This window comes from Chinchilla lanigera, unplaced genomic scaffold, assembly GCF_000276665.1.
Source record: "Chinchilla lanigera isolate Chin_1 unplaced genomic scaffold, ChiLan1.0 scaffold00083, whole genome shotgun sequence".
Classification (NCBI taxonomy): Eukaryota; Metazoa; Chordata; class Mammalia; order Rodentia; family Chinchillidae; genus Chinchilla; species Chinchilla lanigera.
In genome coordinates, this window is record NW_004955484.1 from 8,671,959 (window position 1) to 8,685,718 (window position 13,760).

A 13,760-nucleotide genomic window follows, 5' to 3' on the forward strand; every position below is an offset into this window, starting at 1 on the left:
GCTGTCAAGTCATACTTCTCTGCACAGGCATAGCCTGTAAGGGGCCAGACAGCACACTGGAGAGCAGTTATGATTTCTGTCTCACTCTGAAGATGACATTTACAAAGCAGAGGGTATGAGTGTGTGGAGAGCACTGGGCCAGCAACCATCAGCACTGTGTCCTATCCCTGGTCTGGAAACCTGCTATAGAGGGTTGAATTGGCAACTTCTCAAAGAGACAGCCAACCAGAACTAGCATCCTCAATGACAGAAACTTTCCCTCAGCAAGCGTGATTTTGTCTGACTTAAATGTGATGTTAGAAAGAGATCTTTCTCAGTGACCTGGAAGGGTGAGCACCCTTATCAGTAGGAGTCCTTGGGCTCCCCAGTCACTTTTTTGAGGGTCCACCCCACTGCATGTGGCTTTAAATGAGAAGCCGCCAGCCAGCATTCAAGAGTCAACTTTGGCACATGGAAATGGAAGTGGGTTTTGTATTTTGGCGTAAGATAGTGTCATAATGTCTAACAAAGAATGACCTTTGCATGGACTCATTTTGTAGTAACCATCACTGGGCAAAATTCAGTCTATTGTGAGGATTTATACTACAAACCACTGCATAGATGTCAAAGGCTGTAGTGGTTAATTTTGGGGAGAGGGGCGCATGCTCACACCCTCAGTCTTAGACATGTGAGGCAAGCATTCTACTATGGAGCCGTATCTTCAATATATTTGCTTACTTTACAGTAGTGGAGTGAAATATTAAGGTTGTCATTTTGTTTTATGTCATTTTTTCATGAATGTGTTTCAAATTGTCTGTGAAAAGGGCTTTGTAATTTCCAATTTTAAAAATTATGGAGCCCCTCATTTTGCCTTGGAACAGCTTGAACTACCTAACCAGGGTATGTCATCTTCAAATGTGCTGACCTTGTCCTCACATTCTTATCAGCTAAAAATGTGGAGCCCCAATATGAATACATGAAGACCTACTATTGACCAGAATTCCTCACTATTAGCTGTATGACCACGTTAGGCCCCTTAACACCTTAGCTTTTTTGACACCCAGGTATAAAAATATTAGTGTTCTAAGAATGTACACTTGGGAAAGAAGGTGAAGAATAGCCCACCTTTGCTTTTATTCTTTCCCCACCAGAGTGACTTTATAAATATCCAAATCTCATTTCTGTATCAGGCCCTTGCCCAATGAAGCTTCCTTGGTTCCTAAATCCATCCAAATCTCTGTGCTCCACTTGCATGGTCAGGGTCAGAGCTCCACAACCTGACTCTTAGGTTAGTCTTGACTCTGGCCAGTCCCAGAATTTGGGATTCTCTGGCCCGTCTATAGTCCGTGGAGCTGTGCCCTCTCACATAGGAAGGCCAGAGAGGACGGTGCAGGCAGCATTGCTCTGCCTTCTCCTTGATCTCCTCCACCAAACACTGAGGTCCTGAAGCCTGCCCATGACCAACTAGGCTTCATCCTAGGGATTCAGGGATGGTTCAACCTACACAAATTGATAAAAGTATTACACTGCCGGGCACGGTGGCGCACACCTGTAATCCCAGCACTCAGGAGGCTGTGGCAGGAGGATCGTTGGGAGTTCTAGGCAAACCTGGGCTACAAAGTGAGCTCAAGGCCAGCCTGAGCTGCACAGCGAGACCCTGTCTCAAGAAGACAAAAAAAAAAAAGTATTACACCACATTTAAACAGGAGCAAGCACACAAATTACATGGTCATATCAATAGACATAGAAAAAGCATTTGACAAAATCCAACATTCATTCACAATAAAAACACACCCTGAAGAAAATAGTGCCTCTATCACAATCTGATAAAAAGTCATCTATGACACACCAACAGGCAATATCATATTAAATGAAAAAGAGCTGAAAGCTTTCCCTCTAAAATTAGGAATAAGAAGAAGGGTGTCCACTATCACCACTCCTGTTCAATGTATTTCTTGAAATACTAGCTAGAGGAATCAGGCAAAAGAAAGAAATAAAGGGATATATGCAGGAAAGGAAGAAATTAGATTATCCCTATTTGCAGATAGCATGATCCTCTACATAGAAGACCTCCCAAAACGTCACCAAAAGACTCCTAGAATTAATAACCAAATTCAGTAGAGTACAAGTAGGATGCAAAGTCAACCCTCAAAAATCAATAGCATTCCTGCACACCAATAATAACTCACTGAGAAAGGTATTATTAAACTAGGGAAATAATACCTTTCACAGTAGATAAAATAAAATGAAATACTTAGGAATCAACCTAACCAAGGAAACAAAAGACCTCTACAATGAAAACTACAGTACTCTGCAAAAAGAGATCAAAGAGGACATCAGAAAATGGAAAGGTATTCCCTGTGCCTGGGTAGGTAGAACCAAAATAGCCAAATATATGAGCACATAAGGTTTTGGGAGTACATCTAGATGTAAACCATAGCACCTACACAGTCCCTCCCTGATACTTGATGAGACTGAAGTATATTTGCACTTACTGGTAGAGTCAGATTGATAATTCTGAAACATGATAAAAACGTGTTCACACAAAGCCCTTAGGAGTGAGAAATCTGCAGCACCCAGGCCCGACCAAGGGAGATTACAGCATGGGGACCTGGAAATCTGTATTTATAAAAGCTTCTTGTAGTCCCAACACTGGTACCCATCTGTAATCTCAGCCACTTGGGAGGCCTAAGGAAGAAGATGGCTTCAGTGAACAAGTTAGTGGCCAGCCTACAACATGTTGGGGCCTGTATTTGAATGAATCAATCTTTCTATGTATAAAAGATTCCTACAACTAGGAGGCTATAGGAAAAATAATAGACAATCATGTATAAGGTCACAATGGGATACAATCAGCAAACTCAAAAAACATGGATAACTGTCCTGGGTGTGGTAGTTCACATGTGTTATCTCAGCAATCAGAAGGCTGAAGCAAAAGGTCCTTGAGTTAGAGGTCAGCCTGGACTCTCTAGACAGAGAATATCTAAAAAAAAACCTCTAAAAGTAAAAACAAAAACAATGATAAAAGCACCTCAGATGGACTGATGCGTACCTAAATGAGCAGCAGTGAGTACGGCTGCTCAGCTACACAACATAACCCCTCTTGCGGCAGCCATGAAGCCAGAGGAAGGAGGCTGTGTGCACAGAAATCTAATGCAGGGAGGGCTCTGGGGTGCAGGCTGCCTGTGAACGTGTGTTGACTCAAGTGTGGTCAACAGAGACCCGTCCTGCCACCTCACTGGTAACCCCATAGTGTGCCAGCACCACTGGGTGACCAGCAAAGGAGATTAGGCAAATGGATGGGTGTAAGGACCCGGAGGCCCCTCCTGGTGAGAGGAACATCACTTGGAAGTGGAAGGACTCACATAATCTCCATGTGCCTTGCCCAGGTGGGCATCAGAGTTCCCTTGCCTACCTGCTGCTCAGTTTTCTCATTTTGAAAGTGAAAGTAAAACACACTTGTGTGCAGAGTAGAATGGGCTGGCACACCTTGAACTGACAGCACAGTTCTGGGCACTGAGTCTCTGGGCTGTTCGCACACTCAGTCTTACACTACATCCTCGCAGCAGGGAGAAAGAGGGGGCAACAGCCTCCTGAGTGTCAAGCGCACTCACTCCTCAAAGGATGACAGATATTTATGGCCTTGCTGTGTGCCGAGGAGTGTTGTCAGGTGTCACAACAGAGCTGTGGTGGCCTTGCTGACTTCACTCCCCAGCTCCACAGCTGGTAGGCACCACAGACCTCCTGAGGGGGAGAAAGAGAGGAAAAGGTGTGATCTGAGAGAGCAGCGAGGCTTCCCCATGTGCCTGTGGGTAGAAAAGTCACCAGAGAAGGTTTGGAATTAGCAGAGTTTCCATGACCTGCAATTCTCCAATATAGTTGAATATGTTTTGAGAAGCAGCTCCTACATCACGAGCCCTCCCCAGTTCTCCATCCACCTCCAGCAACACTACATTGTGGACACGGGAGAAGGCCCGATGTGGATTGACCACGTGTGATCCCAGCACACTGAGAGGCTGAGGCAGAAGAATCACAAGTTGGAGCCCAGCATGGCCAGCTCGGTGACTGGACAACAGGCTAGGATATGTTCTGGAAGATCATAAAATCCATAATGTAAGGCTGCAGGGGCAAATGCCCACTAACATGGGGGAACGGATCCCCCAGTGTTTGCCTTCAGAGACATACTTCTCTGTATAACAGTCCTAGGCTCTCTGGGCTTGAACTGGTCAATTATGACTTGGTCTTCAGCCTGTTAGATGATATCCACAGAGCAGGGAGTGTCAGACATGTGGAGAGGGCCAGAGAAATAGCTCAGAGGCACAGCACCTGCCTTGTAAGCTCAAGGTCCTGAGTTTGATTCCTGGTACCAAAAAAAAAAAAATGTGGAGAAAGACATCAGACATCATCATCAACCTTGTGACCCAACCCTGAGATTTATGCTTCATTCAGAAGACTGAGCTGGATGTGATGGTGCATGCCTATAATCCCAGCACTCAGGAGGCTGAGGCAGGAGGATCATTGCAAGTTTGAGACCAGTCTGAGCTATATGTGAGTTCAAGGCCAGCCTGGACCACATAGCAAGACCCTGTCTCAAAAAACAAAAAATTGGGTGGGCAGTTGTTGAGAGGCCTTGCACAACTGGTATCCTCAATGAGGGTGACACTAGGCCACAGAAAGCCTGATTTTGGCTGGTTTAAATGTTATGCCACAGAAGGACTTTTCTCAGGATAACAGATGCAAGAGCACTCTTGTGAGTAGGAAGTGTTGAGTTACCTAGTAACCTCCCTGAGGGCCTGGTGAGCTGCCTCTGGCTCTAAATAACAAGCTACAGGCCACTGTTGGAGGGTAGACTTTTTCCATGTCTCCTGAAAGGTAAACTGGATTTTGAATTTTGATTTTGTATTATGTGTGATTTCTAACATACTAGATATTTTGTGGACTCCCTTCAAAATAATTACTATGATGTATGGTGAATTCAGAAGATCCACAGTCCTAGCTACTACACATTCTTTAAAGGCTCTTTTGGGGGGCTGGGGATTTAGCTCAGCGGCAAAGCACCTGCCTGGCAAGCGCAAGGTCATGAGTTCGGTTCCCGGTACCGGAGAAAAACCATAAATAAATAAATAAATAAATAAAGGCTCTTTTGATTACGTGGGGGGGGTGCGCGTGCGTGCGTGCGTGCGTGCGTGCGTGCGTGTGTGTGTGTGTGTGTGTGTGGTGTACGCGCACACGCTGTGATGGAGTCCAGAGCCTCGGGCATGTGAGACAGTGCTCCACCACTGATCTCTATCTCTAGCCCTACTGTTTCCCTTTTGTACAAGTGGGGAGTGAAATGATAAAGTTGCATTTTATATTACATCAGTTGGCCATAAATGTATTTTTGAATCTCATGTTAAAATGGGCCTGCCATCTTGCCTTGTTAAGTCATTGCAGATTCCCATTTGCTGTGGAACTACTTGAACTTCCTTCCAAAGATCTGGGACTTTCAAAACCTATGAACCACATGAAACCCCACCATTGAGCAGAACTTCACTCTACTACCAGTGTAACCTTGATTAGACTGTTCCCACAACGATTTTTTTCTGAGAACTCACTTTGAAAAACATGAATCTTTCATGAGCGTACACATGGGGAAGAAAACAATCAAGATGACATGGTCTTTATGTTTATCATTCTCACAACACTGTAATGTCTTTCTTTGACACATATCCAAGTCTCACTTATGCTTCAAGCACAACTCTGAGGTGCCTTCTCTCCTCTACTAAGCTACCCAAATCTCTGCCTCTCTAACTGTTGAATTCTTGGGGTCAGAGAATTGCAACCTGTCTCTCAATTTATTCTTGACTCTCTTACCACTACCACTGTTTGGGATTTTCTTGCCCTCATGTGGTTGCTAGGGGTGTGGCCACCCACAGGAGTGCTATATAAAAAGTGGCTACTGACAAGGATGTGGCTAAGGACAGATAGGAACCTAGAAAGTGTTTTCTGCCTTCTCTCCCTGAGCTCTTCCACCAATCACTGGCAACCTGGAGCCTGTCCATCAACTCAGGATTCCACATGTGACCTCACTGCGTGGTGATGACATCACAGGTCTCTTGGTTTCCATGGTAGGGAATTTACTCAACTGTGGGGAAACCTACCTACTGGATTTCTACTAAATACCAGTCTTTTTGGTTGTCTGGAAGAGAATGTCTGACCAGATCATCTATCTTCAGGCTAACTTGTCATCCGTCCCATGGGAGGGCAGTGCAGCAGGTAAGCTTGGGCCAGGCACCTCTACAAGAGACATTGGTATATGCACAACACCAGTGGTTGTCACAACTTCCTTTTGTCCTTTTCCCCCATACATCCTATCTTCCCTAGTCATGAGTAGGACCAAGAACCTAGAATCCTATTAGAGTCCTGGACGGTTCCTACTCAATCTGCAGGCTAGGGGCATTCATTTCTGAGCAAGTAGTTAGAAAGTCCCAAATTATAATAAATGTATCACTGCCCTTTGGGCTACAAGATGCTCCCTTCATATCTAGGTGTGGAAGAGGCATTTATAGTCCAATGCCTTATTCATAAGGCTGAGCTGCAAGGGTAACTCAGTCCAGAAGTTAGAAACAAGACTGGGCAACATAGTAAAATCTCATCTTGAAAAAATGCTTTCTTTGGAGGACCTTTAGGAAAAGTAAATTATATTTGGCATCAAGGGATAAGAAGAGCTGTTTGAGGAAGATCCACAGAAAATTTTTCATGAACTTCACCTTGAGACTCAGGCACCTTTTCAGTGCTGTCATGAAGACACACACATGGGCCCAGCAACAATTGCAGTCTTAGTAGCTGAGGACTAGAATAAGGATTGCATCGTACACCTGGGACTCAAAAGCCTGGAGAGAGGTAACGGCCTACTGAGACTGGAGAGCTAAGGAAAAAGCATCCCAGGATTGGTTTGGTATGAGGAGGGAAGTTGATCCAAATCTTGATATCTAGAAACTCAGGATGTCCATTTGGTAATTATTCAGGTTTTTCTGTTTCACTGTTCAAATGGGGGCCAGATATTCTGATCTCTTGCTTGAGTAGTTCCACCAAAATCAAGTGCTTTATTGCTAACATCCTTTTCTAGGTGACCTATGGAAGGGACAGGCCACGACTACACCGGGGTGCCGAGTAGAGTTATGGGCTTCAGCCAGACAGGCACACGAGAATGGTAGCTCCTGGCAGCACAGTGGATGAAGCAAAAGTGACTGATCGGTTCTTGTTTTCTTTCTAGCAGCAGTGCTGCCCACCACCCCTCCTACACCTGTTTACTACCATGTCCTCTACCGCGGATGTGGAGAAACCCAGGTGAGCTGGCACGGAGAGACCTACTGCCTGGTTGGTGGCTACCGGACCTATGGGGATGCTGCCATCACCACCCTAGCAAAAGCCACAGCCATGAAGCCGGCACTGAGGTGGGTCTGTGGGGATGCTTCCATTGTCACCCCAGCAAAGGCTGAAACCCAGAAGCCAGCAGCCACAAGGTCTCTCAAAAGACCTCGATGTATGGAAGAATATAAGCAAAACCTAGGGGGCCCTAGCCCCAAAATTCGCCATGTGAACAATGCCCACAAGACCCAACAATAGATTGCTGGTTGAACCACACTATTAAGACGTGAGACAGTGGATCTCGAAAGGAATCTCTTACAGGGTAGCCTAGCAGAGGCCCAATACAGTATTCCAGATGGACTGCTGACATCAGTCATAGCCAGCACCCACCAGCACAAAGAAGGACAAAATGTAGCAGAGGCTACGCAGAGAACCTCACGCATGTGCTCTCAGGAAGATCCCACTGGGGCTTCCACCTCCTTTCTTCCCTGCCCTCAATGTCCCCTGAGGACTTCTTACTGTTGAATAAAGTGATTTTTTAGAACAATTTTTCACTGGAAATTCAATTTTTCCAAAACAAATTCTCAACTGTTCTACTTCGCTTCAACTATATTCATACTCAGGCCTTCTACCTTCAGAGGGGATTTGTGGTTCCCATTTCTGATGGTATGGTCCCTGAAATGATGCCTAGAAGACCTGGACCAAAGCCCAGGCCAGTTCTTAGATAAATGGAGAGCCTCAGTCTGAGGGTATAGCTCAGTGGTAGACCATGTCTTAACATGTGTGATGTTCTGTGTTTGATCCCCAGTACCATAAAAAGTAAAAATGAAAAGAGTTTGTTGAGTGTTTCACTGTTGTATGTGTATAAGTGTATGTTATGAAAAGTGGGCCAGGGATAAGAAAATGCTGGACAGTCTATACATCTATCTATTTACTCAGTAAGTACTTCTGGGCAACTATTTGAAATCAGACATTATGCTAGTTCCTTGGGACATATTGGCCAATGAGACAGTCAAGGCCCTGACCTATGAGGGCCAAGTAACTCAAGGATAAGATGAGCAACAAACGCCTGGGTTTATGGTTTGTGGGAGATAGTCAAGTTGCATTCTCCTGAGAAACAAAGCATCTTTCTGTAACCTCTCTTTCAACCTTATTCACTGAGATATGCAAAGCTGGCTATATTGGAGTGGATGCTCCCTTAATTGGCTAAAAGAATGTTATCAAGTAGGGGGAGGAGCCAACACGTCTCATTACAGCATGTGGGTGAGAATTGCCCCCCTGCTGATGGCTGGAATGGGGACTCCAGCAAGAGCCTGTGAGATTCCAGGGCTAAGACATGAGATAAGATCTCAGCTGAGGCCATGGGACCCAGAAAGAACTATACCTTCTTGGCAGGAAAGGTGCCTGCTTGATATAGCTACTCTTGAATAGCTAATTGGAGCACCTTTGTGCCTGGTACAAAATTGCTCTTGTTTCTCCTACAGCCAATGTCTACAAAGTTTTTTTGCCCCAGCACTCTGCCGTGACCCCCGCCCACCTCCCTGAGTGAGACCAATAAAAGCCATGAGCTTTTGGACTCACGGCCTTTTGTTCCACAGAGAACAATGGTTATTTCAGAGCTGCTCAACTGTAGAACTTTCTCTCTTTGTCTTTATTTTGCATCTGTGTGCCATATTGCTGGGTGGGAGGTCTGAACCCTCCGTGGAGGTTTCAGGAATGGTTATACCTCAGTGCTAGGCTGCATAGCATATGCAAGGCCCTAATGTAACCCCCATCAGTATGAATACAAAAAGAACCCCACAGATTGATGTTTGCTATAAAGAAAAACAAAACATTACAAAGAAAGAATGATGAAGGAAACTATGTAAACAATGCAATCTGGGAAGGCTTCTTTAAAGAGGGGATTTGCAGCAGATATGGGATTGAGGGAGACATGTGAGGAGCTGAATCACAGCATTCCTCGAAGAAATGCATGTGGAAACACCCTGAGGTAGAGCCAAGCATAGTGGCTGTATTAATCACTAACACATGACAACAATATCCAAAATAACAGTATAGATTTGTTTTGGTTCATTGTTCCAGTAGCTCCAGCCCGTAGTCAGTGGGCTCCTGTAGAACGAGCATGGTGAAAGAAAATGGAGGAGGGAAGCTGCTGACAGTATGGTGGTAAGGAAGTAGCAAGTAAGAGAAGCCAGGGACAAAAATACAGACTTCATGGTGCTTTCCCCAGCTACCCACCTCCTTTGATCTATCTCGTATAAAAAAAAGCCAGGTACTCAAAATAGATTAATCCACTGATGAGCACAGTGCCACCATGATTCAGTTACCTTCCCAAATCACCTATAAATACAAGACTTTTAGAATATTAGATCTAACCACAAGAGTGGTACATACACATAATCCAAGCCTGAAGCAAGAGAATCACAAATTCTAGGTCAGGCTGCACTACACAAACAGATTCTGCTTTTAAAAATAGAAAATAAAACAAAGTTATAAGTCTCAAGAAAAGTTAAAAGCCTCTGAGCCAAGTGTGCCATCACAGAACTGTAATGCAATTACTCTGGGATGCTGAGGCAGGAAGATCACAACGGTGTTGCCAACTAGCTTGGGGTTCTTTTGCTTAATTCATGTGGAAATCATAAATTAGCAAAGTGCAGCTGTGCTAGCACTTCCAATGTTACCAAGTGACACGAGGTAATGCTGGATGCCAACAATTGATGCAGCTGGCTGCTGGACACTGTCACTGACATCATCTGATGCCAGTTTGTGCTGAAGACTATAGGTCAGCTCTACTGTGTCTCCACCACTGCCAGCTATCACTGTCCAGTGCCAGCTTGTGCTCAACACTGTAAGTCGACTTGGCCAGGTGCTGTCTCTCTCTGCTGCTGGTCTTTACTGACTGCTGGTCTCTGGAGTTCTTTGGTGTTAATAGCTATGTTTATTTGCTCTGTCTACACTACTGAAAATAAAACTCTTTAGCAGATTTACCAGACTTCTGGAGCCCACACTACCTGAGAAATAAATCACAAGCAGGTTTATAGGAGCATAAAATTATTTCAACAAGGCCTGTGCTTCACGACAGGGTAAGAAGTATAGATGAGAGAGCCCTCCTGGACTACAGCCCAAGAAGTTCCTGGGAATGCTACTTGCACAGCAGCCTGAAGGCCCATTTTAATAAGAGATGAAACTAAGAAATCATCTGGAAGGCTTGCTGTAAATGTTGAATATGTAAATAAGGGGCCCAGATACCTTCCTTCTTGACCCAAGCAATGGCAGGAAGCCCTTTCTAGTTTCAAAAATGCAACAGTATCATGAAAAAATCAGCATGGTACCGGCCAAAAAAAAAAACAAAAACCAGACCTGAAGATCAGTGGAACAGATTAGAAGATGCAGACACAACTATAAACACACTCAGCCACCTTATCTTTGACAAGTGACCCAAACATATTCACTGGAAGAAGGAAACCCTCTTTAATAAATGGTGCTGGAAAACCTGGATTTCTACATGCCAGAGACTAGAACTAGACCCATGTCTATCACCATGCACTAAACTAAAATTAAAATGGATAAAAGATCTAAATATTAAAACAGAAACACTAAATCTGAAAAAGTAAGTAGTAGAAATCTTGGAGACATAGGTATAGGGAGAGAGTTCATGAACAAAACCTGCAGGGAAATACTTCAAAGAATCAACAACTGGGATCTCAGCTTATTAAAAAGCTTTTGCACTTAAAAAAAAATCACCAACAGAGTGAAAAGACAACCCATACAGTGGGAAAAAATTGTAGCCAATTGTCCCCCAAACAAAGGACTTATATCTAGAACATATAAAGAACTGAAAAAATCAGAGCCCACAAATTCAAAGACCCAGTCAAAAAATGGACATCTGAGATGAATACACATTTCTCAGAAATATGAAGAAATATAAATGACAAATAAACGTATGAAAAAATGTTCAACAAAGTTGGTCATTCAAGAAATGCAAATTAAAACAACTCTGAGATTCCATCTCACCCCAGAAAGAATGGCTATCACCAAGAAATCAACCAATAACAAATGCTGGCGAGGCTATGGGGAAAAAGGAGCCCTTTGCCACTGTTGGGAGTGTAGACTGGTGCAAGCACGGTGGAAATCAGTGTGGAGACTCCTCAAAAAGCTAGGATTAGAGGTCCCATTCGACCCAGCTATTCCCTTCTGGGTATCTTCCCAAAAGAATTAAAAACATCACACTACAACAATATATGGGCACCTATGTTTATAGCAGTATAATTTGTAGTAGCTAAATCTTGGAAACAACCCAAATGCCCAACAACTGAGAAATGGGTAAAAAAGATGTGGTATTTTTATACAATGGGCTGCTACTCAGCCATAAAGAAGGATAAACTTGAGATTTTTATAGGTAAATGGATGTAATTTGAGACCATACTCATAAGTGAAATAAGTCAGACTCACATGTATAAACATCAGATTATCTCCTTGATGTAAGAAACTGAAAGAGTAAATAAGGTCTAAAATGACAATAGATACTGTGAAATGGGAAGAAATTATCCAACAGTAAAAAAAAAACTAGGATGGGAAAAAGAGGAAAGGAAGGAAGGGAAAAGAAAAAAATACAAGTTATTATTATACTACTAGTGTCTCTTAGTTTTATTGGAAAGGAAGGTTTGTACTAATATCAACTGGAGATTTTTTTTTTCTCTTTTTGAGACAAGGTCTCACTCTGCAGTTCAGTCTGGGCTTGAGCTCCCTTTGTAGCCCAGGCTGGCCTCAAACTCACAAAGATCCTCCTGCTTCAGCCTCCTGAGTGCTGGGATTACAGGCAATTGGAGAATTTTTTTATGCCCATATCTTGTACTCTGAGTAACTACTTAAAAGATAACAATATGAAAAAAAATACAAATATGCAATGTATTAACTATTGTTATTCTCCTATTGTTTGTTATGAAATTTTTTTTACTTTTTTCCATAAAACAAAACAAAAAGAAACAGTATCTACTAAAATGGCTAGAGTGAGAAGATATTGGGTTAATAACCCTTAGTTATTGCAGGCTGATCAGGCCTGCAATCTCCCAAATAAGTGGATGGCCAAGGCTTAAATAAATGAGACAACTGATATGATTTTAGGACTCCAGGAGGGTCCAGCTCTCTTACAGAATTCAAGATTCTCTGGGTTAAGACAAAGAACTTCCCTGGGCAGCCCATATTTATTTGGTTTTCAAACAAAGGAGAGGGATACTGAAGAAAATGCAGGACTCTGGGCAGGACTTGGGAAGCCCTTTAAGGACTTCTCCAGGTAATACACTATGTTAATTTAGGATAACTATGTTATCTCCAGGAAGGCCTTCATGGGAGGAATGAGATGTCTGCAGGTACAGTCTCCTTTTAGTTCACTGGGGTTGGAACCAAATGTCCTCAGCTGTGGCCTTACCTTGTCCTTTGAGGAGTCCCAACTTCACAGGCCAATATAGGCCTCAGCCGGGACCAACGACTCATAGAGGTTCACTTACTATGAGTCTGTTGCTCATCTCCAAACAAGAGCCTAGGCCTTGGGCAAACTCACACATAAACAGGAAAAGCCAATTGGTTAATATTTAATCCTGCTCAGAGCCGCGTCATAGTGGTCTCCATCAGGAAGAGAACTGCTGCCTGGCTGCGCTCATGTTGGAGTGGAGAGTAGCAGTTTGATAGTCAGGGAGGACACAGCTAGATAGCTGCAAAGACACTGAACCAAACTGTCCCAGTCCAAGGGGTGCAAAGGGGAGCAAAGGGAAGCACAGAGGAGGGGCAGACAGTCTCTGGGTAATTTACATTTGAGAAATGCAAATTAAAACAGGAGAAAATGAGAGAGCCAGGAACTCCTCCCCTGTCTCACTGGGAGACCAGACCCAGAAACTCAGCAACTTCTTAAGACCTTGTCTCAAAATTAAAAATAAAAAATGGATGTTGATAAAGACCTGTGGGAAGACCCTCAATTCAATCCTCAGAACAACAACTACAACAACACTGTGAGGCTGATCTGCTATTTTGGAGGCAAAATAGGTTGAAAAAATGTACCCACTGAGAGTCTAGGTCAACCCTCAGGCTAGAGTGGCCAGGAAGGGAAGCACGGAGAATTGATACAGGGGGTGGATCCAACTGATAAGAGTCCCAGCTCTTGTGTTACAAGAGCAAATAACTGCAAGGGTGCAAACAATGGTGAAAGAAAAGTAGCTACATTTATTGAAGATCAAGGGAAGAAGTACTCAGGGAAGGCTGGTGCCAAGAAAAATGTGGCACTGTTATGGTTGCTACTTTGTGTCAACTTGAGGAGTGTAGAAGCTTAACTAAATAACTCAGTTGTACATCTTGGGGTGAAAAGGACATGCTCTTACCCTCTAGGATGTTGTTCATTGTATCAGTTTGAGAAGTTTAAGAGCTCAGCTAAGTGATCC